General features: G+C 35.7%; 2 long non-coding RNA genes across 2 annotated transcripts in view; one reads left to right on the plus strand and one right to left on the minus strand.

The window, feature by feature from the left end:
* LOC145524088 (uncharacterized) overlaps window positions 1–24,964 on the minus strand; it is a 410,741-nt gene that overhangs the window by 375,253 nt on the left and 10,524 nt on the right. The window lies entirely within an intron of this gene.
* LOC145524090 (uncharacterized) lies at window positions 3,618–17,681 on the plus strand. The gene is made up of 2 exons (XR_014067153.1): window positions 3,618–3,697; window positions 15,417–17,681. It is a non-coding gene; the product is annotated as an uncharacterized LOC145524090 (long non-coding RNA).

The raw sequence follows: 24,964 nt of genomic DNA on the forward strand, positions 1-24,964 counted from the left end.
GTCATTATATTGTGAAGCATTTTTCTAAAAGGATGACATTTTCATTGAATGAAAAGAACCAAAGCTTTGTAATCAAAAGTTTTGAGTTCAAGACTCAGTTTCATCACTTACTAATTAGATATCTACTACTGTGGACAAGAATCCCTTAGAAGAAATGGAGTAGCCCTCATACTCAACAAAACAGTCCAAAATGCAGTACTTGGATGCAGTCTCAAAAATGATAGAATGATCTCTGTTTGTTTCCAAGGAAACCATTCAATATCATAGTAATCTAAGTCTATGCCCCAACAAGTATGCTGAAGAAGCTGAAGCTCAATGGTTCTGTGAAGACCTACAAGAACTAACACCAAAAAAAGATGTCCTTTTCATCATAGGGGACTGGAAAGCAAAAGTAGGAAGTCAAGAGATACCTGGAGTAACAGGCAAGTTTAACCTCAGAGTACAAAATGAAGCAAGGCAGAGGCTAACAGAGTTCTCCCAAGAGAACATACTGGTCATAGCAAACACACTTTTCCAACAACACAAGAGAAAACTCTACACATGGACATCACCAGATGGTTAATACTGAAATCAGATTGATTATATTATTTGTAGCCAAAGATGGAGAAGCTCTATACAGACAGCAAAAACAAGACTGGGAGCTGACTGTGGCTCATATCATGAATTTTTATTGCCAAATTCAGATTAAATTGAAGAAAGTATGGAAAACCACTAAATCATTCAGGTATGACCTAAATCAAATCCCTTAGGATTATACAGTGGAAGTGATCAAATATATTCAAGGGATTAGATCTGATAGAGTGCCTGAAAACTATGGACAGAGGTTCATGCCATTGTACAGGAGGCAGTGATGAACACCATCCCCAAGAAAAAGAAATGCAAAAAAGGCAAAGTGGTTGTCTGAGGAGGCCTTACAAACAGCTGAGAAAAGAATAGAAGCAAAAGGCAAAGGAGAAAAGGAAAGATATATTCATCTGAATGCAGAGTTCCAAAGAATAGCAAGGAGAGATAAGAAATCCTTCCTCAGTGATCAGTGCAAAGAAATAGAGGAAAACAATGGAATGGGAAAGACTAGAGATTTCTTCAAGAAAATTAGAGATAACAAGGGAACATTTCATGCAAAGATGGGCACAACAAAGGACAGAAATGGTATGGACCTAACAAAAGCAGAAGATATTAAGAAGAGGTGGCAAGAAACACAGAAGAACTATACAAAAATATCTTCATGACCGAGATAACCACAATGGTGTGATCTCTCACCTAGAGCCAGACATCCTGGAATGTGAAGTCAAGTGGACCTTAGGAAGCATCACTACGAACAAAGCTAGTGGAGGTGATGGAATTCCAGTTGAGCTATTTCAAATCCTAAAAGATGATGCTGTGGAAGTACTGCACTCAATAAGCCATCAAATTTGGAAAACTCAGCAGTGGCCACAGGACTGGAAAAAGTCAGTTTTCATTCCAATCCAAAAGACAGGCAATGTCAAAGAATGCTCAAACTACCACACAATTGCACTTGTCTCACACACTAGCAAAGTACTGCCCCAAATTCTCCAAGCCAGGCTTCAACAGTACATGAACAGAGAACTTCTTGGTGTTCAAGATGGATTTAGAAAACGCAGAGGAATCAGAGATCAAATTGCCAACATCCGTTGGATCACAGAAAAAGCAAGAGACTTCCAGAAAAACACCTGCTTCTGCATTATTAACTATGCCAAAACCGTTGATTGTGTGAATCACAAGAAACTGTGGAAAATTCTGAAAGAGATGGGAATACCAGACCATCTTTTCTGTCTCTTGAGAAATCTGTATGCAGGTCAAGAAGTGACAGTTAGAACTGGACGTGGAATAACAGACTGGTTCCAAATCGGGAAAGGAGTATGTCAAGGCTGTATATTGTCACCCTTCTTATTTAACTTCTATACAGAGTACATCATGTGAAATGCCGGGCTGGATGAAGGACAAGCTGGAATCAAGATGGCCAGGAAAAATATCAATAAGCTCAAATATGCAGATGACACTACCCTTAGGCAGAAAGCAAAGAACTAAAGAGCCTCTTGATGAAAGTGAAAGAGGAAAATGAAAAAGTCGGCTTAAAATCAACATCCAAAAAACTAAGATCATGGCATCCAATGCCATTACTTCTTGGAAAAGAGATGGGGAAACAATGGAAACACTGACAGACTTTATTTTGGGGGGCTCCAAAATCATTGCAGATGGTGACTGCAGCCATGAAATTAAAGACACTTGCTCCTTGGAAGAAAAGCTATGAACAACCTAGACAGCATATTAAAAAACAGCTACATTATTTGCTGACAACAGTCCGTCTAGTCAAAGCTATGGTTTTTCCAATAGTCATGTATGGATGTGAGAGTTGGACTATAAAGAAATTTGAGCGCTGAAGAATTGATGCTTTTGAACTGTGTTGTTGGAGAAGACTCTTGAGAGTCCCTTAGACTGCAAGGTGATCAAATCAGTCAATCCTAAAGGAAATCAGCACTGAATATTCACTGGAAAGACTGATGCTGAAGCTGAAACTCCAATACTTTGGCCACCTAATGTGAAGAACAGACTCACTGGAAAAAACCTTGATGCTGGGAAAGTTTGAAGGCAGGAGGAGAGGAGGACGGCAGAGGATGAGATGATGGTTGCATGGCATCACTGACTGGATGGACATGAGTTTGAGCAAGCTCCTTGAGTTGGTGACAGATATGGAAGCCTGGCATGCTAGAGTCCATGAGGTCGCAATGAGTGGGACACAACTGAGCAACTGAATTGAGCTGAACTGAATTAGCTAATATTTTCAAATTACTTCACTTCTTTAAGTCACAGTTTCCTTAATAATAAAACTAGGATAAAAAGATCACCCACCATAACAAGTTAAAGTTGTAGTGGAGTTTGTGGATTTAAATATGTATGTACTACATAATTTGGCTCAGATGTTAAAGAATCCTCCTGCAATGCAGGAGTTCTGGGTTCGTTTTCTGGGTCAGGAAGAACCCCTAGAGCAGAGAATGGCCACCCACTCCAGTATTCTTGCCCGGAGAATCCCATGGACATAGGAGCCAAATGGGTTACAGTTCATGGGTTCCCAAAGAAATGGACATGACTGATTGACTACTACACACTACACAAATAAAACTGGTACACAGGTAAATCTGCTTTTATTTTTCTAGGTAAGATAAAATGATATATATTCTACATGCATGCTACCTGAAAATGTCTGAAATTAGTCATTTTCAATTCTCCAATCAGTGAGTTAATTCTGCAATTACAAATCTCAGTGTTTGCTTCTTGCTGTGTGCTATGCTTAGTCATTCAGTTGTGTTCAACTCTTTGCAACCCATGGACAGTAGCCCGCCAGGCTCCTCTGTTCATGTGTATTCTCCAGGCAAGAATACTGGAGTGGGTTGCCATGCCCTCCTTCAGGGGATCTTCCCAACCCAGAGATCAAACCCAGATCTCCAGCATTGCAGGTGGATTCTTTACTGTCTTAGCCACCAGAGAAGCCCAAGAATACTGGAGTGGGTGTTTGCTTAAGACACAGCCACCGTATCAAAAAAAAATCAGGGGATAACGCTTCTTTAATCCTAGATTTTTTTTTTAATCTCTCATAGTAAACTGCCTTTAGCTGGGGAATGGATGAAAAAAGGAAGAAAGAGTTCCTTAAGATACAGAAAATCCACTGCTGCCCAAAGTAAGTGGCTAGGAAATGGGTTAAAACAAATGGGTCCTGCTTTACATTTATAAAGTAGGTCCACTGTTATTTGAAAGAGATTTAATGTTTGTGAGTAGGGGCTTTCTGTCCCATTTAAGAGCACTCTGCCTTCATCTGGTGGACCTAATCACCTCCCGAAGATCCCATCTCCTAATTAACCTCACCTTGGGCATTAGGTTTTTAACATATGAATGGGGAGATGGTTGCAGGGCACACAAGTTCAGATCATCTCATTATTCAAAAAAGAACTGGCTAATTTATTCTAATTGAACAAATTCCAGCTAGTTTATTCTAAGGGTTCTGCACATCAGGGTATTTAACATCTAGATTTAAATCCTGGGAATATAATTCCTTGCTAATTGGAAGCTATTAAATGCCACTGCAATTAAAAAAAAAATGCAACTATCCTACAGTAATCTTTACACTAGTATTATTTTTATATAGACACAAATGGTTATAACTAGTCAGTTATATTACCTTATATCATGTTCTTTGTTCCTTTGCTGCATAAAGTAAAGTAAAAGGATTTTGTAGTAAGTCAATTTACAGCAATACTGTGTCAAAGCTCTTTTCTTATAAAGGATGGAAACTCACACAGAACAATAATAGAAAAATGTTAAAACATCAACTTGAAGTCAAAATACAGGCGGTACAGGCATTCTTATGCAGAAAACATAACACATTTCCTCTTTCTCTCTTTAGGGCTATAGAGATTTTCCTTTTCTCACACTCTCAGCTAGTTAATACCATTCACTTAACACTATGGTTTTCCTGCCCAATGAATATTTTCTCATCCCCATAATCAACTTGCAACTTATATTCCTTTGTCAAAACACCAAACTAACAATGTTCATCACCATTCAACTTCAGAACCCACCATCAATGTATTTAAAATTCTTGGAAAAGTTTCACCTGTAGTTTGATGAGTTTCTTTGAGCCAAGTGCTCAACCACAGACCAAGGAGCTACAGCCAAGAAAAACTGTTTGTGCTACAAATCTAACTACCCAGACTTACTCTGGGTAGTAATGAAAAAAACATACATGTTACAGTGGGCATGGACTCCATATTCATCAGTCACTGAACATCTGAAAGATGAATAACCATACATATCAGGCTTGTATGAATGAATGTGGAGTGTTTTATATTTAGTTAAAATACAGTTTCAGAGACAGAATTTCTGCAACAGATTCTGCAAAAATAAAAATGGTGAAAATTAAATCTAAAAATCAGAATAAGAGTTTTATAAATTTGTTTGCTTATGTAAAAGGACATAAAATGGTTGTATAAAATCACATGAATGCTATAAAATTCTAAGATATCAGTTTTTCTTTGAGGCATCTTTTGTAATATACTTTATTTTATTAGGAAAAAACTATCCTAATATAAACCTAGCTAGAATAAATATAATTATGGATAAATCTGTTGTAACAATTATTTCTTATCTGTATGTAACAATAATTTTCCAAAGCTACAAATTAAATATGAAAAATAGCTGTCATTTTGATCAATTGTTCATTAATCATTACAAACACCACCATAATTTCTTCAGTTCCACAGAGGCAGCACAAACTAAGAATTAAGTTCATTTTTTTTTTTCTATAAAAGTTTTTACCACAAAAACTAGAATGCAATTCAGCTGTTGGCTCTAAAGTGACTGCATGTAGATTATGTAAGCAAGAGTTTTGAAGGGAATAATTCATGGGATAATTTTGACTGTCTCATAATGTAGGAATTCTGACAGCTGTGTCAGAATTTTGTTTTAGGATTGCTAGATCATCTGTGTTAAAATATATTTACACATAAATATATATTCTTCCCAAATAATAGTTAACAAATAAAAATGCATATGAATTGAAATGTTATTGGAGCTATATACTCAAAATTTAATACTTTGTGAAATATTTATAATGAAAACAATTTATGGCTTCACTTCCCTCATGAAAATGAACTTGTTTCAGAAAACACCACATTGAATTATTTAAATAGAGGAAATGATCACTGACTGATAAAGTTCTTAAAATTTAAGAAGATAAAAAAGATAAAAGTAATCTACTTTCCATTTTTATTATAGAGTTCTGGGCTCTTGGGCTTCCCTTGTGGCTCAGTTGGTTAAGAATCTGCCTGAAATGCAGGAGACCTGAGTTCGACCTCCGGGTTGGGAAGATCTCCTAGAGAAGAGAAAGGCTACCCACTCTAGTATACTGGTCTGGAGAATTCCATGGGCTATATGGTCCATGGGGTTACAAAGTGTTGGACACGACTGAGCTACTTTCACTGTCACTATAGAGTTCTGAAGAGTTTATGTTTAAATATATAATGTTTTAATACACTGAAAAATTAATTTCTATGAATGAATTTCATTCATTCATCTACTCCACAAGTATTTGTTGGCACTATACTGACACCAAATATTATGCTAATGCTACATAGCTCACTGAGCATGTGATGAAAAGATGATGGAAACACAAAGCTCATATTTGGCATTCATACTAGGTCACTTTCTGTTTGTTACATTATTTTGGAGACTTACATCTTTTGCTATGTTAGAATCTACTGCCATTAGGAGAAAGTCACCTGAATTAGCTTCCAATTATTTTTAAATTATATATTATGAATTTGCAAGTATCAAAAATTTAAAAAACAAGATAAGCAAGTTAAATTTTTCAGGTTACTTTCAAATAAATAAATGAGTTATGAAACTAAACGAGTTATATACTTATATTCTTCTAGTCTCTCAACAAAGGAGAAATTACTTTTTATTTACTCTTCTTGCTCAAGTAAAATTCCGCTATTCCTTCAAAATATAGTTCATTCAACATCCTGACTATTTAAGTCCATATTGATCTTTCTTTTTCAGAATTCTTAGATCATTTGTGTTGAAATATATTTACATATTTTTCTTCATTTTCCTTTGTTAATGAAGTCTTGTTTCCTTCATTAAAATCTTCTCAATAACATTAAGTTGTTGCTTTGACTTACATACAATTATTTCATGTTTAACTGGTATCTGATTTAATGAGCTGGGAGTGACTTAATTGTCTAATGTCCCCAAGTGAGATCATATGTAATAACATAAAAAAAGCCAACTTTAGCTTATGTACATGGTTTTTAAAGTTTTTCCTTTTTCTTTTTGCCAACTCTAAGAAAGCAATAAATGTTCCTAGTAACCCTGTATACATAAGACATTTACACATAAATATTAATGGGAATGTAAATTTGTGTAGTCACTATGGAAAACAGTATGGTGATTCCTCAAAAATATTTAAAAATATTAAAAAAATAAAAAATAAAAATATTAAATAGGAATACTACTCAGCCATGAAAAGTAACAAAATCTTGCCAGTTTGTGACAAAATGAATGAGTCTAGAGGTAATTATGTTAAGTAAAATAAGTCAGATAGAGAAAGACAAACATTGTATGATTTCATTTATATGTGGAATCTAAAAAAACAAATGAACAAACATAACTAAACAGAAAACAGAGTCAAAGATACAGAGAACAAACTATAGTTGCCAGAGGAAAGGTCAAGGGAGGGAGAGAACAGATGATGGAGATTAGAAGGTACAAACTTCCAGTTACAAAATAAATGAGTCAAAGTTATGAAAAGTACATATTCTTCATTCATCTATTCATTGACTATATTGTGGAGAATATAGTCAATAGTTATGTAATATCTTTGGTGACAGATGGTAAATAGACTTATTATAGTAATCATTTTGAAATGTATAGAAATACTGAATAGCTATGTTGTATACCAGGAACTAATATAATTTTGTAGGTCAACTATACTTCAAAAACAAACAAATAAAATCACAGAAAAAGAAATCAGATTTGAGGTTACTAAAGGCAGGGATTGGAGGGAGTGGCAATTCGATGAAGGCACTCAAAAGGTACAGTCTTCCAGTTGTGAGATAAATAAGTACTAGGTATGTACTGTACAACATGACTATAATTAACATGCTCTGTATTATATACGAAAGTTGGTAAGTAAATCCTAAGAGTTGTCATCACAGGCAATTTTTTTCTATTTATTTAATTTTGTATCTATATGAGATGATAGATGTTCACTAAATTTATTGTGGTTAAAATTTAATGGCATATGAAAGCAAAATTATTATGCCATATATCCTAAATTTACCCAGTGCTATATGGGAATTATATCTCAATAAAACTAGAAGAAAAAATATATAACTGGAATAAAAGGTGTTTATAATAATACTTACCCTAACTATATGCAGTACAATTTGATACTGTCTATTTTGTTTATTTTTAAAAATCTCAATCACAAAATTTACATTGATTTCATGACTCACTAATGGATTTATCAGACCCCAAATTTAAAAACATTGCATGAACTAGTAAGATCACATTATGGAAGCATCAGTGCAAAAAACATCAGTTTGAGTTTTGTGCTGATTTTTCTCTCAGTGTTATTCCAAAGTATTATTGTTGGCATTTTGGGAAGGATAGTCCTTTATTATATGGAAGTCTCCTCTGCATCCTGAGATAATAAATACTAGAAGTACCCATCAACTGAGTGAGTGAGTGATTGAGGCATTCACTAAGTCATGTCCAACTCTTTGTGACCCCAGACTGTAGCCTGCCAGCCTTCTCTGTCCATGGAATTTCCCAGGCAAGAGTTGGTTGCCATTTCCTTCTCCAGGGGATCTTTAAAACCAGCATCCCCTGAATTGCAGGCAGTTCCTTTACCACTGAGCCACCTGGGAAGCCCATCAACTAGTAACAACCAAAACCACCCCCCTTCCAACATTTCTAAGGTTTGGAAAGAGGCAGTGCTCTGTTGCTACCCCTGGTTGAGAACTCCTGAAACAAATGCTGAGTATGAAATTCAGTTAACTTATTTATATATGTTATATATGTAAAATCAAGGCAATAATATTGGGGAATACATTATAAGAGAGTAATTATAGCAATCAAATAAAGACTAAATCAATTAATCCATTATTTATTGACAAATAGTTGTGTTCAAGAGCCTGTAAAACTGTTTGTTCTTCACTTTAAAGAACTGAGGAAAATTTTGATCTCAGATCAGTCACTGAACTAACTCTTAACATTCCTCATCTGTAGTGTAAGTATAGCATCAAATTAATAGCATTATTATGAAAAGACACTTACTCCTTGGAAGGAAGGTTATGACCAACCTAGATAGCATATTGAAAAGCAGAGACATTACTCTGCCAACAAAGGTCCGTCTAGTCAAGGCTATGATTTTTCCAGTAGTCATGTATGGATGTGAGAGTTGGACAGTGAAGAAAGCTGACGGCCGAAGAATTGATGCTTTTGAACAGTTGAACTGTGGTGTTGGAGAAGACTCTTGAGAGTCCCTTAGACTGCAAGAAGATCCAACCAGTCCATCCTAAAGGAGATCAGTCCTGAGTGTTCATTGGAAGGACTGATGTTGAAGCTGAAACTCCAATACTTTGGCCACCTCATGCGAAGAGTTGACTCATTAGAAAAGACCATGATGCTGGGAAGGATTGGGGGCAGGAGGAGAAGGGGACAACAGAGGATGAGATGGTTGGATGGCATCACCGACTCGATGGAGATGAGTTTGGGTAAACTCCGGGAGTTGGTGATGGACAGGGAGGCCTGGCGTGCTGCGATTCATGGGGTTGCAAAGAGTCGGACACGACTGAGCGACTGAACTGAACTGATGAAAATTACAGGAGTAATCTATGTGCTAGTGCCCGACCCACAGTAGGTGCTCAATATATTTATCTTTACAGAATGAGATAAAGAAGAAAAAAGTAAATGCATGAAAAAATATGTAATCAATGCTGCTAGGTTGAACAGTCTTTTGAGTAACAAGTGATGTCAGTACTCAAAGCATCTTCCCTCATATAGTAGCTGTCATGTGAGGGAGACAAAATAAATTTTTTTGAAAAATTATTTGCCAAAAATATGTGGAAAAGATTACTTTATTTTCTTTCTTCATTGTTAAAGATTACGGTTAAGCAAAGTACCTTGTCTTCCTCTTTCATCAGAAGTTGATTCAAATGAGTATTAACATCAAAAAGTACAAGAGCCATAAATTAGCATTTTGGCCTCAGAAACATTAAGAAAACAATAATCAACTTTTTAAGAAAACTATTTGGAACTATTTCTTTCTTCCTAAAAAAAATGTTTTATAAAACTCAAATTCAAACATATGTGATATGAACATATGACTTAGTTAAATAAAAACAACCTCAAATACAAATTGTATAAAATTAATTACATGTCTGGCTGTAAACAAAAAAAATGCAGTGAAGTGTGTTTCAGAAGAAATTATTTTCCATAATTTCAAATGATCTATAGCTATTTTTTTAACCCCTCTGAAGTTTGTAGAGTGCTAAAACTGTTTGTATATTAGGAGCACACCATCTTATTGACTTATTTAGGATGTCTCTAGTAAATATAATTAGTAATAGAAAACGATAAAAAAAACAGTCCAAAATATCTCCAAAATTACTATCTAAACAGTCTCTTAATAAACAAATATTTGTAAAATTCTTAATAATGATCAAAACTTTTGAATCAATGAACTCTGTCATTATGGATTTTTTACTGCATTACTTTGTCGAATAAAATATTCCCAACCTCTTCTATTATTTCAAACAGTTTTTTTCTCTTTCAACAGTTTTCAAATGTTTTGTACTTTATTTGAATATTAAAGGTATATATGTGTTACACCAACAAAGAATACTTTCTTGATTCAAAATTTGAATATTTTGAATACTGGTGAACTGAGATTATCAGATAAAATCGTTCCCAATAAGACATTACTTTTAGTTCTCTGGGAGAATTTTTCCACTGATCTATCATTTTTAATCACATCAGTGTTCTACTGATTACAGATAATTCAATACAGCTTCAAACTATTTGTTCTTAATGTATTGTAAAAACAGGATATTCTCTCTATTCCATGTGGGGAATGTCAGAACCAGACATTGAAAGTGGTTTCACAAACCTCAACCTCCAGGTCAGGTTTCAAGGCCTCTCAGATAAAGGACAGATTTAAGTGGATCTTAAGGGTTTTTTTTTCAAAAAGTAAATAAATACTTACCTCTCATTTGTGAATATATTTCATTCTACTGTTATACAATCATAGAAAAAACAAAAACATAACCTACCAACATCAAACTAAGCAAATCTTGTTTTGTCCTTAGAAACTATAAATGATTTATACTGAGCCCCCAAAAAATACCTACATATTTTTTCTATTCTATTTAACACACACAAAATTTTGTGTGGAATAAATGAAGTGCTCATAATTGCTTAACATATAATAGAAATGGACACAACATTTAAAAAAATACAAAGATAAGTTAGAGTATCATTGAAAATGTATCCAGATACATACATCTTCAGCAGATAAAAAAGAGTAAATATATATATATACACATATATATATATTTTAACACCTCATATTTTTCATTAATTTTTTAATTTCTTAACTTTCTCTAGAATGAAAGTACAGATGTCTTATAGATTTTGCAGGTTGTCTCAAAACACAGGCAGGGTACGTGGAACGGTGGCAGAAAGGATGACAAGTCAGTGGGGCAGTATAAAGGTCAGAGTACTTGGGTCAGGCAAAATGATCCCACTTGGGAGGGGAAAGCTGAACTAGCGCTTCTGGGAGACACAATGATATATTGATATGTCCCCATAGTACCCTGCTATAATTGTCAGAATCATTTGAGAGAGCCTCCAGGGACATTTTTGCTTTATCTTCCTATGGCATGGACACATTTTCTGAATCTTCTCTTCTTTTTTATCTTTATTAAATGGAGAAGTGCTGTGGACAGTCAGAGCGAATGGAAAGATTCAATTAAGTCAGAGTGAATCGAGTGAATATATACTTCTGATAAATAAAAGCACAAGCAGCAGATACTTTACATATATGGTTGCAGCCACACATTTTATCTATCCTTTTGTCTAACCAAGGATCTGGGGGATTGAGACTTTGTGCAATTTCCAGGCAAGGGAATTTTTGTCTTGAAATTGTGGAAAAACTGCTAGTTTAAATTTGTTTGTTAACATCTACTTCTGAAAAGAGGTAAAAGAGGTAATGCTTTCAAGGTCTTAAACAAGGTAGGAGACAGGATAACACATTCTTTTGAATGTCAACAAAATTCTAGTTCATAGTTAATAGAAGAGAATTGACTTGTTAAGGCTCAAAAACAATTTGCCAAGCAAAAGTCTTTTTTTTTCCCCTCACAAATACATCATAGAACATCATCCTTTCAAGGAAATCTCAAAACTTTAAAAGAACTACAATTTCTTTCCAGTGTATAAAAGGCTATACAAAGAGTTAGTTCTTTTTTAGCATAAGGACCTGGGGAAAGTGTATGCTAATCAAGCCTCAGATGAAAATCACTGGAACAGAATCATTCAAAATTCTCTGTCTTCAGAGACTGAAAACTCTACTTTCTTCTTTTACCTTCTCATCGCTCAATTAACAGATGCTCCCTGCCTGGGCTTCACAGACACCTGTGAATCAACAAGAGAAACTTTCTTTCGTATTTTTACCTTGATGGAGAACCCTCCTTTGCACTCTTTGGTGTTGCTCAGTCACTCAGTCGTGTCCAACTCATTGAGACCCCATGAGCTGCAGCACACCAGGCTTCCCTGTCCTTCACTGTCTCCTGGAGTTTGCTCAAACTCATGTCCATTGAATCAATGATGCTATCCAACCATCTCATCCTCTGTCATCCCCTTCTCCTCCTGCCTTCAAACTTTCCCAGCATCAGGGTCTTTGCCAGTGAGTCAGCTCTCCATAACAGGTGGCCAAAGTATTGGAACTTCAGCTTCAGCATTAGTCCATACAATGAATATTCAGAGTTGATTTCCTTTAGGATTGACTTGTTTGATCTCCTTGCTGCCCAAAGGACTCTCAAGAGTCTTCTCTGGCACCATAGTTAGAAAGCATCAATTCTTCTGTGTTCAGCCTTCTTTATGGTCCAACTCTCACATCCATACATGACTACCAGAAAAACCATAGCTTTGACTAGACAGACCTTTGTTGGCAAAGTGATATCTCTGCTTTTTAATATGCTGTCTAGGTTTGTCACTGCTTTTCTTCAAAGGAGCAAGCGCCTTTTAATTTCATGGCTGCTGTCAATGTCTGCAGTGATTTTAGAAAATAAAGTCTGTCACTGCTTCCATTTTTCCCCATCTATTTGCCATGAAGTGATGGGACTGGATGCCATGACCTTAATTTTTTGAATGTTGAGTTTTAAGCCAGCTTTTTCCCATGCAAAACTTGGAATTTCATCCTGAATCCTTAATTTTGTAAATATTCCCTACCTATAATGTTTCCAGCTTTTGTGGATTCTACCTCCAAAATATTTCTGGAATCTATTTCCATGAAGCTGCTCTGAAATTACCTTATTTTAGGCTCCCAGGCCCCACCTTTTTACCTCTGAATAACTCAAAAATGTCACCTATTTAAAAGAATCACATTCCAAGTAATCAAATAGTTTCCCAAAGTCACGCAGGAACAAAATTATTTAACAGGTCTGTAAAATGCATATCGTCAGACTCTGCTTCTTACCTCACCTCTTGAGATTGTGACTGAGTAAAGTACAGGAATCTGCATTTTTAATAAGAGGCTAGATGATCCCAACACAAGAACAGACCTGAACCAAACAGAGTGAGAGGGTAGTAACTGCCCAAGAAGTCATGAATCTGAACTTAGAAATGCATGTGACTCTTTGGGAATTACAGTAAACTGTGTTTCCTCACTCCAATACTTTGGCCACCTAATGTGAAGAACTGATTCATTGGAAAAGACCGTGATGCTGGGAAAGATTGAAGGCAGGAGGAGAAGGGGACGACAGAGGATGAGATGGTTGGATGGCATCACCAACTGGACAGACATGAGTTTGAGCAAGCTCTGGCAGTTGGTGATGGACAGGGAAGCCTGGCGTGCTGCAGTCCATGGGGTCGCAAACAGTCAGACATGACTGAGTGACTGAACTGAACTGTGTTTCCTCAAATGTAAGGAGAAGGAAGTGAGCTTAAGAAAGTTATGCCACTTTACTTTAGGCCTGGTCAAACAGAAATGACATTTCTCTTTGAATAATAAAATACAAAAGAGAATGATATTTATTTTTATAAATAATGGAAAAATAAAGGAGAGGTACAAAATAGCTCTCCAGGAGAAGCATAGCCTCCTTAAAGAAATTTCTGACCTCCAGAATAAGAGGCCTTCACAGTAAGCTCAGACAGGAGATAGACTATTGACTGTTTCTTGACTCCTATTCTCTTTCAAGTGGGACTAATTTTGCACGAGTGTGGTTTTGTGGCCCTGCTTTACCATCATTCATTGGGTGTATATGGGATAGATAACTTTTCTTCTTAGTTTTAAGTCTCAAGGCCAAAAGAAGCCACATAGCATCCCAATGGAGTCATTGCTGCTTATCAACTATAGATTCTGGACTCTGAAATGCATTTATAAACTCAATATTGTCTTTGATTGTTCCCTAAGAAAACCAATTTTCTTAAATATATTTCTATCCACAGATCCCTTGAGTAACTTTAAACTCCAATTTTAGAATCACTAGAAAAGATAAAAATGTTAGTTTAGAGAGCTCCCAAACCTTTTTTCAAGCCTTATCTTCCTTACTGGTGCAAATATGCCCTGCGCTTTAGCCAAGTTAAACTGCTTATTGTGGGCCCTGGGGTTTTACAGACTATGTTTATGAGAATTCATGGTACCAAAGATTTTTTTTTTTTTTTTATAGTTTAAGCATAACAGCAAAATTATCCAATAGATATTTGGGTTCATATACCTAAAGAAGACTGAAGAATGAGACTTAGATTGCAGGCATTAACAAGGAAATTCTGGATGGCTCACCCACAAAAACTACCATGAATTCAATTAGTACAAATAATTAGAATGGTCCAAAGAACCCAGAAAAAAGGATTTTACAAAAAGTTTTCTGAGAAAAGATGCAAAAAATCCACAAGTATATATTTAAAGAGAGAATTAAAGAAACAGAACTTGAGAAACTGGTATTCTTAGCCAAGTTAGAGAATAGATTTAGTGGGTCTTCAGAAATGGGAAATGGGAAAGAAAACAAGACAGGAAGTTTTGGTTACATATACTACAGAGTCTGAGTTGCTGAATGTGAATATGATGATGTGGCTCAAAACAGGGCTGTATTACTGGGTGGTCAATCTAGAGTAAAGATAAGTAAAGGTCAGGGTTACTGAGGAGATTCAGATGATGTGAACTTGAAGAGCTGCATTGATAGCCAATGTCAACTTGGAAATCATGAGAATGAGGTCAGTAGAAGTGGTTGGAAGATATATATATGAACAATCAACTGAAGTTATTCACAGAGACAGAAGTAAATTATGTGGTGTTGAATGCTAACAGTGATATACACTCAAAATGTATAGCATCCAAATAAAAAATAAAAGGGAGACTTGGTACTCTGGTTCCAAAGTAGTGCTGGGAAGGAAATAGCATGAAATCTTCATTCAGACATTCAAATGACTAGGGAAAAAGCCAATTAACTCATTTCAACCCTATTATCACAAAGTGAAGAACCTTTTATAGAGACATGATATAGTGGGTAGGGCAATAGGTATCTGGAGTAAACCCAATCATCATTATTGTGTCAATTATTGATCAGAGACATACGAAGTACTAAACTGGCTCAAATATATCCTTTGATTTGTTACAGAAAAAATATTCTGACATTTGTTAAATGATAAGGAAGACTTTATTCGAGATTACTGCTATAGGTGTCAAGATTACTGTAAAGAGGGAGAGAATTTAAGCTCAACCCTAAGTACAGCAAGGACAGCTGCAGATACAGCTATTGAATAGAGGCTGGGGAACGTGATATCAGTGGATGGAAACTAACAGAAGACATCAAAGGTAGAGTGGAATTTTTCTCTGTTGTTGTTTCTGTTGAGGGTAGAAAGTCTGTCTAAAATGATTTAGCAGGATTCTTGCTAAAACTGGGTAGGAGGGCTTCGGGACAAGGCCCAAAGAAAAACTGTAGTCTGAAAAGGGGCTCAAAGGAGTCTGACTAATGTTTGGTTAAAGAGAGAATCTTGGTCAGAACCACAGCATTATATGGTACTATAATTTCAATTGTACCTAGTTTGAAAGAAAGGAGTTTAAACTACAAACTTCTCACAGTATATGCCTGATAATAACTTTAATGATGATTAATAAGTGTGCTGTTTCTTTGAGCCTAATTTGATGTTTAGCAGCAGCTATTTTATTACTTGCACCAGTTTATTGCTTTTTTTTTTTAACCCCTCAACATAGGACAAAGTATAAAAACCCGCAGTTTTGTATTTGCTGTTAACAAGCTACTTAATGTGTGTTTCCCATATAATGATGCTATGCTTGCTATTTGCTTGGAAAATCGTAGTAGTAATTTGTTCTTAAGTCATTAAATTTATGTCCTCCATGGCCAATTTGAGGCAAGATTGGTGAATAATGTAAGTTTTATCCAAAAACCTAATTAAAATTAACAATTCAAATTATTTTTCGTGTTTTGTTATTGTTAAATGTACTAATTTCTGAAATTTGTTCCTATTGACTCAGTGAGTTATTTGGTACAAACCCTAAACTAAAGCTTAAAATCTACACACAGTAAATCGTCTGGGAAATGACAAAACTATTTTAAAGTGACTAATCTCATTTTCAAGGTACTAACAAAATACAAAACAAGAAAAATTACACAAGCAATTCTCAGACTAAACTTCCTATATTTACATCATTTTAATAGGGATATACATCATACTTGAAATGAAAGTGTTATTAACATAGATGAAGCAAACCAGAAGCACTTTGGTAACTCATTCTCATGATGTGGTGTTGTACATGTTTAGATTGGCTTTTATGTTTAAAGACTAAGCCTTTAATCAGACAATGTTAAAAAAAATGTTTTGATTTTCTTAGGTATAACTACAATTTAGCTTTAATTAAAATGCTATATTATTTTAAATCTTAAGTCTCATGCATCAAAATTGAAAATCAGTAGATACTGGCATATCACCACAAATATATTTATAGAATGATACCTGTGAATCTGTAAAACACTTTTACCTATCACATATCTTTCAAATAAATGATTAACTACAGTTTTGTAAGGACTTCCCAGAAAAGGAGAAAATCAATTGTATAGGTTCAACTTAATGGCCATCCAAGTACTATAATTACTTACATCTTTATTTAGCATTTGGTGCTCAATATCTATTCATTAGGCAAATTGATGTAGTTTTTCTAATTCTTTGAAACTGAGGACCTGGAAGTGAAAACTTCAATTTAAAACAAATTAACACCTCAGTTCAGTTTGTCCCTCAGTTCAGTTCAGTTAAGTCGCTTAGCTGTGTCCGACTCTTTGGGACCCCATGAACCGCAGCAGGCCAGCCTCCCTGTCCATCAGCAACTCCCAGAGTTTACCCAAACTCATGTTCATTGAGTTGGTGATGCCATCCAACCATCTCATCCTCTGTTGTCCCCTTCTCCTCCTGGTGTCAATCTTTCCCAACATCAGGGTCTTTTCAAATAAGTCAGCTCTTCGCATCAGGTGGCCAAAGTACTGGAGTTTCAATTTCAACATCAGTCCTTCCAATGAACACCCAGGACTGATCTCCTTTAGGATAGACTGGTTGGATCTCCTTGCAGTCCAAGGGACTCTCAAGAGTCTTCTCCAACACCACAGTTCAAAAGCACCCATTCTTCTGCGCTCAGCTTTCTTTATAGTCCAACTCTCACATCCATACATGACTACTGGAAAAACCATAGCCTTGACTAGATGGACCTTTGTTGACAAAGTGATGTCTCTGCTTTTTAATATGCTGTCTAGGTTGGTCATAACTTTCCTTCCAAGGTGTAAGCGTCTTTTAATTTCATGGCTGCAATCACCATCTGCAGTGATTTTGGAGCCCCCAAAAATAAAGTCTGCCACTGTTTCCACCGTTTCTCCATCTATTTGTCATGAAGAGATGGGACTGGATGCCATGATCTTAGTTTTCTGAATGTTGAGCTTTAAGCCAACCTTTTCACTCTTCTCTTTCACTTTCAAGAGGCTCTTTAGTTCTTCTTCACTTTCTGCCATAAGGGTGGTGTCATCTGCATATCTGAGGTTATTGATATTTCTCCCTCCCGGCAATCTTGATTCCAGCTTGTGGTTCTTCCAGCCCACCATTCCTCATGATGTACTCTGCATATAAGTTAAATAAGCACGGTGACAATATACAGCATTGACATACTCCTTTTCCTATTTAGAACCAGTCTGTTCTACCACATTCAGTTCTGACTGTTCCTTCCTGACCTGCATAAAGATTTCTCAAGAGGCAGGTCAAGTGGTCTGGTATTCCCATCTCTTTAAAAATTTTCCACAGTTTAAAAAAAAAAAAAAAAAATTTTCCACAGTTTGTTGTGTATCACACAATGAACAGCTTTGGTGTAGTCAAAAAAGCAGAAGTTGGTGTTTTCTGGAACTCTATTGTTTTTTTGATGATCCACCAGATGTTGGAATTTGATCTCTGGTTCCTCTGCTTTTTTAAATCCAGCTTACACATCTGGAAGTTCATGGTTCACATACTTTTGAAGCCTGGCTTGGAGAATTTTAAGCATTACTTTACTAGCGTGTGAGGTGAGTGCAATTGTGTCGTAGTTTGAACATTCTTTGGCATTGCCTGCTTTGGGATTGGAATGAAAACTAACTTTTTCCAGTCGTGTGGCCACTGCTGAGTTTTCCAAATTTGCTGGCATATTAGTGCAGCACTTTCACAACATCATCTGTTAGGACTTGAAATAGCTCAACTGGAATTCCATCACCTCCACTAGCTTTTTTCCTAGTGATGTTTCCTAAGGCTCACTTGACTTTGCATTCCAGGGATGTCTGGCTCTAGGTGAGTGATCACACCCCCGTGGTTATCTGGGTCATGAAGATCTTTTTTTGCATAGCTGTTCTGTGTTTCTTGTCACCTCTTCTTAATATCTTCTGTTTCTGTTAGGTCCATACCATTTCTGCCCTTTATTGTGCCCACCTTTGCATGAAATGTTCCCTTGGTATCTCTAATTTTCTTAAAGAGATCTCTAGTGTTTCCCATTCCATTGTTTTTGTCTATTTCTTTGCATTGTTCACTGAGGAAGGCTTTCTTATCTCTCCTTGCTAATCTTTGGAACTCTGCATTCACATGGGTATGTATCTTTCCTTTTCTCCTTTGCCTTTCACTTCTCTGGTTTTCACAGCAATTAGAAGCCCTCTTCATGCAACCATTTTGCCGTTTTGCATTTCTTCATCTTGGAAATGATCTTGATCACTGCCTGTACAATGTAATGAACTTCTGTCCATAGTTCATCAGGCACTCTATCAGATCTAATCCCTTGAATATATTTGTTCACATCCACTGTATAATTGTAAGAGATTTGATTTAGGTCATACCTGAATGGTCTAGTGGTTTTCCCTACTTTCTTCAATTTAAGTCTAAATTTGGCAATAAGGAGTTCATGATCTGAGGTATACATATATCCCCTCCCTTTTGAACCTCCCTTCCTTCTCCCTCCCCATCCTATCCCTCTAGGTTGATACAGATCCCCTGTTTGAGTTTCCTGAGCCATACAGCAAATTCCCTTTGGCTATCTATTTTACATATGGTAATATAAGTTTCCACGTTACTCTTTCCATACATCTCACCCTCTCCTCCCCTCCGCATGCCCATAAGTCTATTCTCTATGTCTGTTTCTCCATTGCTGCCCTGTAAAAATTCCTCAGTACCATTTTTCAAGATTCCATATATGTGCGTGATAATACAATATTTATCTTTCTCTTTCTGACTCATTTCACTCTATGTAATAGGCTCTAGGTTCATCCACCTCATCAGAACTGACTCAAATGTGTTCGTTTTTATGGCTGAGTAATATTCCATTGTGTATATATACCACAATTTCTTTATCCATTCATCTGTCAATGGACATCAAGGTTGCTTCCATGTTCTAGCTATTGTAAATAGTGCTGTGATGAACAATTGGATACATGTGTCTTTTTCAATTTTGGTTTCCTCAGGGTATATGCCTAGGAGCAGCATTGCTGTGTCACATGGTGGTTTTATTCCTAGTTTTTTAAGGACTCTCCACATTGTCTTCCATAGTGGCTCTATCCATTTACATTCCCACCAAAATGCAAGTGTTCCCTTTTCTCCACACCCTTTTCAGCATTTATCATTTGTAGACTTTTTGAAGATGGCCATTCTGAATGGTGTGAGGTGTTATCTCACTGTGGTTTTGATTTGCATTTCTCTACTAATGAGTGATGTTGAGTATCTTTTCATGTGTTTGTTAGATACTTGTCTGTCTTCTTTGGAGAAATGTCTGTTTAGGTCTTTTTTCCACTTTTTGATTGGGTGGTTTGTTTTTCTGGTATTGAGTTGCATGAGCTGCTTGTATATTTTGGAAATTAATCCTTTATCAGTTGTTCATTTGCTATTATTTTCTCCCCTTCTGAGGGTTGTCTTTTCAGCATGCTTAAGAGTTTCCTTTGCTGTGCAAAAGCTTTTAAGTTTAATCAGTTCCAACTTGTTTACTTTTGTTTTTTATTTCCATTATTCTAGGAGGTGGGTCATAGAGGATCTTGCTTTATGTTATCGAATATTCTGCCTATGTTTTCCTCTAAGAATTTTACAGTTTCTAGTCTTACATTTAGGTCTTTAATTCGCATTGAGTTCATCTTTGTATACAGTGTTAGGAAGTGTTCTACTTTCATTCTTTTACACGTAGCTCTCCAGTTTTCCCAGCACCATTTATTGAAGAGGCTGTCTTTGCCCCATTGTATATTCTTGCCTCCTTTGTCAAAAAAGAAGTACCCATAGGTGCATGGGTTTATTTCTAGGCTTTCTATACTGTTCCACTGGTCTGTATTTCTGTTTTTGTGCCAGTACCATACTGTCTTGATGACTGTAGCTTTGTAGTATAACCTGAAGTCAGGAAGCTTGATTCTTCTAGCTCCATTCTTCTTTCTCAAGACTGCTTTGGTTATTCGGGGTCTTTTGTATTTCTATATGAATTGTGAAATTTTTTGTTTTAGTTCTGTGAAAAATGCCATTGGTATTTTGATAGGGATCGCACTGAATCTATACATTGCATTTGGTCGTATAGTCATTTTCACAATATGGATTCTTCCTATCCAAGAATATGGAATATATCTCCATCTGTTTATGCCATCTTTGATTTCTTTCATCAGTGTCTTATAATTTTCTGTGTACACGTTTTTTGTCTCTTTGGGTAAGTTTATTCCTAGATATTTAATTCTTTTTGTTGCAATAGTGAATAGGATTGATTTCTTAATTGCTCTTTCTGATTTTTCATTGTTAGTATATAGAAATGCAAGTGATTTGTGTGTATTGATTTTCTATCCTGAAATATTGCTAAAATCACTGATTAGCTCTAGTAATTTTCTGACACCATCTTTAGGGTTTTCTGTGTACAGTATCATGTCATCTGCAAACAGTAAGAGCTTTACTTCTTCCTTTCCAATAGGCATTCCTTTTATTTCTTTTTTCTTCTTTGATGGCTGTATCTAGGACTTCCAGAACTATGTTGAATAAGACTGGAAATAGTGGACACCCTTGTCTTGTTCCTGATCTTAGGGGAAATGCTTTCAGTTTTTCACCACTGAGAATGATGTTGAGAATGTAGGCTTATCATATATGCCCTTTACTATGTTGAGGTAGCTTCCTTCTATGCCATTTTTTGAAGAGTTTTACTCATAAATAGGTGCTGAATTTTGTCAAAGGCTTTTTCTGCATCTATTGAGATGATCATATGGTTTTTATCTTTCAATTTGTTAATATGGTGAGATTGACTGATTTGTGTATATTGAAGAATCCTTGCATCCATGGAATAAATCCAACTTGATCACGGTGTATGAGCTTTTTGATGTGTTGCTGAATTCTGTTTGCTAAAATTCTGTTGAGGATTTTTCCATCTATGCTCATCAGTGATATTGGCCTGTAGTTTTATTTTTGTGTGTTGCCTTTGTCTCGTTTTGAAATCAGAGTGATGGTGGCCTTGTAGAATGAGTTTGGAAGGATTTCTTCCTCTGCAATTTACTGAAAGAGTTTTAGAAGGATAGGCACTAGCTCTTCTCTAAATGTTTGGTAGAATTCTCCTGTGAAGCCATGTGGTCCTGGGCTTTTGTTTTTTCAGAGATTTTTGATCACAGCTTCTATTTCATTGCTTGTAATTCAGTTGTTTATAATTTCTATTTTTCCCTGGTTCAGTTGTGGAAGATTGAAAATTTTTAAGAATCTGTCCATTTCATGCAGGTTATTCATTTATTGCCATATAGTTGTTCATAATAGTCTCTTATAATCATTTGTATTTCTGCATTGTCTGTTGTAAACTCTCCTTTTTCATTTCCAATTTTGTTGATTTGATTCTTCTCTCTATTGCTCTTGATAAATATAGCTAAAGGTTTGTGAATTTTGTTTATCTTCTCAAAGAACCAGCTTTTAGTTTTATTTATCTTTCATATTGTTTTTTTCATTTCTTTTACATTTTTTATGCTCAGATCTTTATGATTTTTTTCCTTCTACTAATTTTTTTTTCTTCTTCTTTTTAGGTGTTTTAGTTGTAAATTTAGGTTGTCTATTCAATGTTTTTCTTATTTCTTGAGGTAGGATTGTATTGCTATAAACTTCCCTCTTAGAACTGCTTTTGCTGATACCATATGTTTTGAGTTATCATGTTTTCATTTTCATTTGTTTCCATGAATTTTTTGTTTTCCCTTTTGATTTCTTCATTAAGCTGTTGGTTATTTAGAAATGTGTTGTCTAATCTCCATGTGTTTTTACTTATTATATTTTTTTTCTTGTAATTGATATCTAGTCTCATAGTGCTGTTGTTGGAGAAGATGCTTGATGTCATTCAATTTTCTTCAATTCATTGAGGTTTGATTTGTGACTCAAGATGTGATCAATCCTGGAGAATGTTCCATGTGCACTTGAGAAGAAGGTGTAATCTTCTGTATTTGGAGGGAATATCCTGAAGATATCTATGAGATCCATCTCTTCTAAAGTATCATTTAAGACCTGTGTTTCCTTATTAATTTTCTGTTTTGATGATCTGTCCATTGGTGTGGGTCGGGTGTTAAAGCCTCCTACTCTTATTGTGTTACTGTCAATTTCTCCTTTTATGTCTGTTAGAGTTTGTCTTTTGTATTGAGGCGCTCCTATGTTGGATGCATAGATAGTCACAATTGTTACATCTTCTTCTTGGATTGATCCCTTGATCATTATGTAGTGTCCCTCCTTATCCCTTGTAATCTTCTTTATTTTAACATCTGCTGCCGCTGCTGCTAAGTCGCTTCAGTCGTGTCCGACTCTGTGCGACCCCATAGATGGCACCCCACCAGGCTCCACCGTCCCTGGGATTCTCCAGGCAAGAACACTGGAGTGGGTTGCCATTTCCTTCTCCAATGCATGAAAGTGAAAAGTGAAAGTGAAGTCGCTCAGTCGTGTCCAACTCTTTGGGACCCCAGGGACTGTAGTCTACCAGGCTCCTCCGCCCATGGGATTTTCCAGGCAAGAGTACTGGAGTGGGTTGCCATTTCCTTCTCCAATTTTAACATCTATTTTGTATGATATGAAGACTGCTACTCCAGGTTTCTTTTGCTTCCCATTTGCATGGAATATATATTTCCATCCACTCACTTTCGGTCTATATGTGTCTTTAGGTCTGAAGTGGGTTTCTTGTAGACAGCATATATATGGGTCTTGTTTTTATATCCATTCAGCCACTCTGTGTCTTTTGGTTGGAACATTTAATCCATTTACATTTAAAGTAATTGTTGATATATATTGTTCCTATTGCCACTTTCTTAATTGTTTGGGGTTAATTTTGTAGATCTTTCTTCTTCTCTTGTATTTCTTGACTATATAAGTCCCTTTAACATTTGTTGTAAAGCTGGTTTGGTGGTACTGTACTCTCTTAACTTTTGCTTGTCTGAAAAGGTTTTATTTCTCCATCAATTTTGAATGAGATCCTTGCCTGGTACAGTAATCTTGGCTGTAGATTTTTCCCTTTCTAAAACTAAAGCACAAACTAGAAAACAAAACTAAAGCAAGGTGCCAATTGGGTGATAAAGCAATGAAAGTAAAACTAACAACTATGTTGAGACGAATGGAAAGAATAGATACGCAAAGTTAAATAGAGGTAGATAAAGAAAATTTATATACATTAAAGATTAAATTTCAGAACTTTAAATATATCCTTCCATTCCCTTCTGGGCTGCAGAGTTTCTGCTGAAAGATGAGTTGTTAAGCAAATGGGGTTTCCCTTGTATGTTACTTGTTGCTTCTCCCTTGCTGCTTTTAATATTCTTTCTTTGTATTTGGTCTTTGTTAGTTTGATTAGTATGTGTCTTGGTGTGTTTCTCCTTGTGTTTATCCTATATGGGACTTTTTTGTGCCTCTTGCACTTGATTGAGTATTTCCTTTTCCATGTTGGAGAAGTTTTCAACTATAATCTCTTCAAAAATTTTCTCATACCCTTTATTTTTCTCTTCTTCTTTTTGGACCCCTATAATTCGAATGTTGGTGCATTTGATATTATCCCAGAGGTCTGAGACTTTCCTCAGTTCTTTTCACTCTTTTTACTTTATTCTGCTCTTCAGAAGTTATTTCCACTATTTTATCTTCCAGCTCACTGATTCGTTCTTCTGCTTCAGATATTCTGCTGTTAATTCCTTCTAGAGTATTATTAATTTCAGTAATTGTGCTGTTTGTCTCTGTATGCTTATTCTTTAATTCTTCTAGGTCTTTGTTAATTGATTCTTGCATTTTCTCCATTTTGTTTTCAAAGTTTTTGATCATCTTTACTAACATTATTCTGAATTCTTTTTCAGGTAGTTTGCTTATTTCCTCTTCACTTATTTGGACTTCTATGTTTCTTGTTTGTTCCTTCATTTGCATAGTATTTCTCTGCCTTTTCATTATTTTTTATAACTTATTGTGTTTGAGGTCTCCTTTCCCCAAGCTTCAAGGTTGAATTCGTTCTTCCTTTTGGTTTCTTCTCTCCTAAGTCTGGTCCAGTAGTTTCTGTAAGCTTAGTATAGGGTGAGATTTGTGCTGAGTTTTTGTTTGTTTATTTGTTTGGTTTTCCTCTGATGGGAAAGGCTGAGTGAGGTGTTAATCCTGTCTGCTGATGATTGGGTTTGTATTTTTGTTTTGTTTGTTGTTTAGATGAGGTGTCCTGCACAGGGTG

The sequence above is a fragment of the Giraffa tippelskirchi genome, chromosome 10 (genome assembly GCF_054371585.1).
Source record: "Giraffa tippelskirchi isolate mGirTip1 chromosome 10, T2T-mGirTip1v1.2.pri, whole genome shotgun sequence".
In the NCBI taxonomy this organism is placed as follows: domain Eukaryota; kingdom Metazoa; phylum Chordata; class Mammalia; order Artiodactyla; family Giraffidae; genus Giraffa; species Giraffa tippelskirchi.